Consider the following 6,260-nt stretch of genomic DNA (forward strand, 5'->3'; position numbering starts at 1 on the left):
GATGAAAGAACTCACACTGGAAAGGGACCCCATGAATGTAAGAAATATAGAAAAGCCTTCATTGACCACAACCTTTAGAAAACACATGACAGGGCACTCTGGAGAAAAAAACATAAAAGTACAGAATGTGGGAAAGGCTTCAGTTATTCCGCTGCCTATCAAAAGCATAAAAAGACTCAGTGGATCAAATGCCTTGAATGTAAACACAGGGAAACATTTGAAGTCCACATTCTTACATGTGAAAACTCCCATGGAAGACAAATAGAAATGTAAGTAACATGAGAAAGCTTGATAGAAATTAATCTCTGTATAAGGTGCCAGAAAAATTTCAGCATGAAAGAGCTCTTATTAAAGTTGTAAATAGATTGTGTTTATTAAACATTTGTTTAAAGTGCATCATTGGAGTGTGGACTTCTAATTACTTTCAGAAATGATTAGTCAGGTGTGATAATTCTGAGAGTTTTGTTGTTGTTTTTTCAACAGTAGCACATAGGATTAATAGGTAGTGGTGTTTCTTTAAAACATATAATACTTCCTCACCATTTTGAAGCCTGTTAGATCCAATGAGTGAATTAAAGTGTATTTCTTATATACAGGTAAGTTAAATTTTTATAATGCTTTTTTTATTTGTTCTGTGTTAGGAGGTCAGTATGTTTTCAATTGTTTGATTGTATATGATTAAAAATATGTGTATTTTTTGTCAAATGCACACTTCTGTAGCTGTTTCATAAAAACATTTCAGTAGCTGTTTTCTCAGCTGTTCTATGCTATCAAATATTGTGTTTTTCATTCCCTGAGAAAGTGTGTTAAAATACCCCATTATAATTATATATTTTCAAATAAACTTTGCAAATCTCTTTATAGAATGATCCACTAAAAATTAATATCAACTAGGTGTTTTTTTCACCAAAAAGGATTCATTCAGGAAAAAGAAAGGGTTGCATCCCAGTGCATGCAGACGTGGCAGCCACGTGCACTCTGTGTGCCAAGACAGAGGAGCATTCCTGGAAGGTCAAAGGAAGTTAAGAGAAGGAGGTATTACAACCATAGAGCTGTAAGGTTCTCGCGATTACATACAGCGTGAGAACTTCCATGAGCCCTAGCTCCTTCCATAGACCCTACTGACTGGTTATGTTTTCTTCAAGTTTCAGTAGGTTTTTATTATAATCATTATACTCTATGAGTCAATTTTATCATGTGCATTAAAACTTAAGTAATATTTCTCCTGGTATATTTGGTTTCTTTTATAGTTAGAGTTTTTGTCATGTTATCAAGCAAGAGCTTACTTCTTTACCCAACACACAGAGAAGCCAATACTTTGGAAAAGAAAAGGCTTTTTATTGCACAGTCAGCCAGCAAAGAGACAGGGTGCAAGGGTCAAGTCTGTGTCTCCAGCAGAGTTTTGGGTTACATTTGAAGACGTGGAGCCCTAGCTAGGTAGTTCAGTTAGTTGGGTCCTTGTCCTGCACACCAAAGGACTGCCAGTTTATTCCCAGTCAGGACACCTACCTAGCTTTGGGTTTGATCCCCCTGTCAGGGTACTTAGGGGAAGCAACCTATCTATGTTTGCCTCTCACATTGATCTCTCTCTCTCCTTCTCCCTTCCCCTCTCTCCAAAAAATCAATAAAACATATTCTCTAGTGAGGATTAAAAATAAGCAGCAGCAGCAGAGAGGGGGAGTTATGTATATTCTGTAGAGTAACATTGTTTCAACATAATGAGAGCCAAGTGGGCAGAGACTTGGGGATCATGACTTTTCTGTAGTACATGTTTAAATTGGGGTGGGAGTAGTATGCAATCCTCTGTGGATTTTGACCCCATGACATTGAAAGGTTTTTCTAGGATGAATTATTTCTCTAGTGAGCATGTCTGATTGTCCAACTACCTGATTTGCAGGCTTGTTCTGTTATCTTTAAAAAAACAACTTAGTATCCAGTTAGAAGCAGGACAGGGTTCAATTTGAGCTTGTTCTATGGTTACAAACCTTTCCCCTTTTTGTTGTTCATTCTTCAATATTGAAACTAGTTTCCTCCTGCTGATAAGGGGCACAGGTCCGGGTTTGAAGAATTAACTTGTTTTGCATTTAGTTGCAAATATTCACCAGTTCCATCTTTAATATATGTAGTTCTATTTGTAGGGTTGTGAATGGGAGAGCTGACATACATTTATTAAAGTAATCAGGTATTGGAGGAACCGAAAAATGGCGGCGGAGTGAATGGAGCTACACAGACCGTCTCCCAGAACCAAACTGGATTTACAACTATAACACAGACAAATCGACGGGAAAAACCAACTGAAAAGCAGCTTGCGAGTACATTACAATGAGGGACACTGACTCCATCCCGGTAGGCTTGCGAAGGCGCGAGCCGGGGCTGGGAGCCCACGGTCAGCAGCTCGGCAGCGGCCTCAGCTGGAAGCAGCGCCCTCGGGTTACACTCCCAGGCGGCCCCACAGCGCAGCCGGGACAGAGGCTGAAACAGCCACAGCCACTCACCTTGGGTTCCGGCAGAGGGAGGGCAGGCTGGACTGGAACTGTGTCGGGACACTCGGGATCTGGAGGGCGCTCAGAGCTTTGGCTGAGTGCAGCCACTCAGGATGGTGGCCACATTGCTCCTTCCCAGGGCTCTGAGGAGAGGCAGCAGCCCCTCCCTCAGAGATCCAACCCCACCCTGTGGGCCATTGAAGTGCTAATTGAGGCTCACTAACAACCAGCATCTGCCCCACCCTCATGAAAGCCCCTTGGCTGAGCACCAAAGGGAGTTTTTCAATCAACTGACAACCCAAAACTCATCAATTAACCTAGACTGCTAGCCTCCAGGCAAAAAGCTAGAGGATAACAGTACGTTTCCTGGGCTGGCAACTTTAACCAGGAAAGTAAGACTTGACAGTGGTGTTCAACGTGGATCCTCCCTCGCTCATCTAAACACAGGAGAGGGAGCCACAAACAGCAGAACACCAACACCCACAGGGAGAACTTGACAGGCTCCAAAGCCCACAGTGATAGCCAAAATGGTGAAACACAGAAACAGAAGCCAAATGAAAGAGCAAGACACCTCCACCGAAGATGAGATCAATGTGGAGCAATTAGGCATGTTAACAGAGCTAGAATTCAGAGCCATGATCTTGAGGAAGCTGAATACCATGAGTAAGGACATAGAGACACTGAAAATAAGCCAATTGGAAATTAAAAACCAACAAGAAGAGATAAAAAATGACATATCAGAAATGAAAAACACATTGGAAGGTTTAAAAAGTAGAGTAGGGGAAGCTGAGGACCGGATCAGTGAATTAGAAGACAGGGTAGAAAAAATCAACCAATCAGAAAAACAAAAGGAAAAAACTATTAAAAAACAGGAAGACAGCTTAAGAGAACGATGGGACAACTGGAAACGTAATAATATTCGCATCATAGGAGTCCCCGAAGAAGAAGAAAAGGAGCAAGGGATAGAGAATATATTCAAAAAAATAGTGAGAGAAAACTTCCCTAATTTGGTGAAGGAAGAAGGCATTCAAGTTCAAGAAGCACAGAGAGTCCCAAGTAAGAAGAACCCAAACAGGCCCACACCAAGACACATAGTAATCAAAATGCCACAAATTAAAGACAAAGAGAGAATCCTAAAAGCAGCAAGAGATAAGCAACAGGTTACCTACAAAGGGAACCCATAGGCTCTCATCTGACTTCTCACAAGAAACACTACAGGCCAGAAGAGAATGGCATGAAGTAATCAAAGTCATGAAAAACAAGAATCTGAATCCAAGACTACTCTACCCAGCAAGGCTATCATTCAAAATAGAAGATCAAATAAAGAGCTTCCCAGACAAACAAAAGGCTAAGGGAATACATGAGCACCAAACCAGCACTGCAAGAAATGTTAAAAGGACTGCTGTAATTAGCAGTAGAAATGGAAGAAAAATAGAACCACACTAAACAAAAATGGCAATAAATAAGTACATATCAATAATCACCTTAAACGTAAATGGATTGAACGCTCCCATAAAGAGACACAGAGTAGCTGATTGGATAAGAAAGCATGACTCATCTATATGTTGTTTACAAGAGACCCACCTCTCAACAAAAGACTCACATAGGTTGAAAGTGAAGGGATGGAAAAAAATTTTCCAAGCAAATGGAAAGCAAAAAAAAGCTGGGGTAGCAATTCTCATATCTGATAAAATAGATTTCAAAATGAAGACCATAACTAGAGACAAAGACGGCCACTACATAATATTGAAAGGATCTATCCAACAGGAAGATATAACCTTGATAAACATATATGCACCCAATATAGGAGCACCAAAATATATTAAAAATCTTCTGGAGGACTTCCAAGGAGAAATCGACAACAATACAATCATAGCAGGGGACTTCAACACCCCGTTGACAGCACTGGATAGATCCTCTAGGCAAAAAATTAGCAAGGAAACAGAGACTCTAAATGAAGCACTAGACCAAAAGGATTTAATAGATATCTACAGAGAATTACACCCCAAAACTACAGAATACACATTCTTCTCAAGTGCACAGGGGACATTCTCAAAGATAGACCACATGATAGGACACAAACTAAATCTCTACAAGTTCAAGAAGATTGAAATCATATCAAGCATCTTCTCAGATCACAATGGCATGAAACTAGAAATCAATTGCAACAAGAACATGCAAAGACATTTCAACACATGGAGGCTAAATAGCATGTTATTAAACAATGAATGGGTCACCGAGGAGATCAAGGAAGAAATTGAAAACTTCCTGGAAAACAATAAAAATGAACACACAACAACACAAAATCTATGGGATGCAGCGAAAGCAGTTCTGAGAGGGAAGTTCATAGCACTACAGGCCTACCTCAAAAAACAAGAAAAATTTCTAATTGACTGTCTAACCTCACAACTTAAAGAATTAGAAAGCAAACCAAAAGAAAACCCCAGAGTAAGTAGAAGGAAGGAAATAGTAAAGATCAGAGCAGAAATAAATGACATAGAGACCAAAAATCAATTCAAAGGATCAATGAAACAAAGAGCTGGTTTTTCAAAAAGATAAACAAGATTGATGGACCCTTAGCTAGACTCACCAAGAAACAAAGAGAGAGAACCCAAATACACAAAATCAGAAATGAAAGAGGAGAAGTAACAACCAACACCACGGAAATACAAAAGATCATTAACAACTACTATGAACAACTATATGGCAACAAATTCGACAATCTAAGTGAAATGGACAAATTTCTACAAACACACAATCTCCCAAAACTATTCCCGGAAGAGATAGAAAACTTGAACAGACCAATAACAACTAAGGAAATTGAAGAGGTAATCAAGACTCTCCCAGCAAACAAAAGCCCAGGCCCAGATGGTTTCACGGGGGAGTTTTACTGAACATTCAAAAAAGAACTAACACCCATTCTCCTCAAACTATTTCAAACAATTCAAGAAGAAGGAAGACTTCCAAACACGTTCTATGAGGCCAGCATAATTCTAATTCCAAAACCAGAAAAAGACACTACGAAGAAAGAAAACTACAGGCCAATATCCCTGATGAACATAGACGCCAAAATCCTGAACAAAATATTAGCAAATCGGATCCAGAAATACATCAAAAAAATTATTCACCATGACCAAGTGGGATTCATTCCAGGGATGCTAGGCTGGTACAATATTCGCAAATCAATAAACGTGATACACCACATAAACAAAATGAAGAATAAAAACCACATGATCATATCAATAGATGCTGAAAAAGCATTCGACAAAATCCAGCATCCATTTTTGATAAAAACGCTCAGCAATGTAGGAATAGAGGGATCATATCTCGACATAATAAAGGCCATATATGAAAGACCTACAGCCAACATCATACTCAATGGACAGAAACTAGAAACATTTCCATTAAGAACAGGAACAAGACAGGGATGTCCACTTTCACCACTCTTATTTAACATTGTACTGGAAGTCTTAGCCACAGAAATCAGACGTGAAGAAAAAATAAAAGGGATCCAAATTGGAAAGGAGGAAGTGAAACTGTCATTATTTGCAGATGACATGATATTGTACATTGAAAACCCTAAAGACTCCATCAAAAATCTATTAGACTTAATAAATGAATTTGGCAAAGTAGCAGGATACAAAATTAACATCAAGAAATCGACGGCATTCTTGTACATCAATGATGAACTCACAGAAAGAGAAACTGAAAAAACAATCCCATTTACCATTGCGCCAAAAAAATTAAGATACCTAGGACTAAACTTAACCAAAGAAA

The sequence above is a fragment of the Molossus molossus genome, unplaced genomic scaffold, assembly GCF_014108415.1.
Source record: "Molossus molossus isolate mMolMol1 unplaced genomic scaffold, mMolMol1.p scaffold_m16_p_4, whole genome shotgun sequence".
Classification (NCBI taxonomy): Eukaryota; Metazoa; Chordata; class Mammalia; order Chiroptera; family Molossidae; genus Molossus; species Molossus molossus.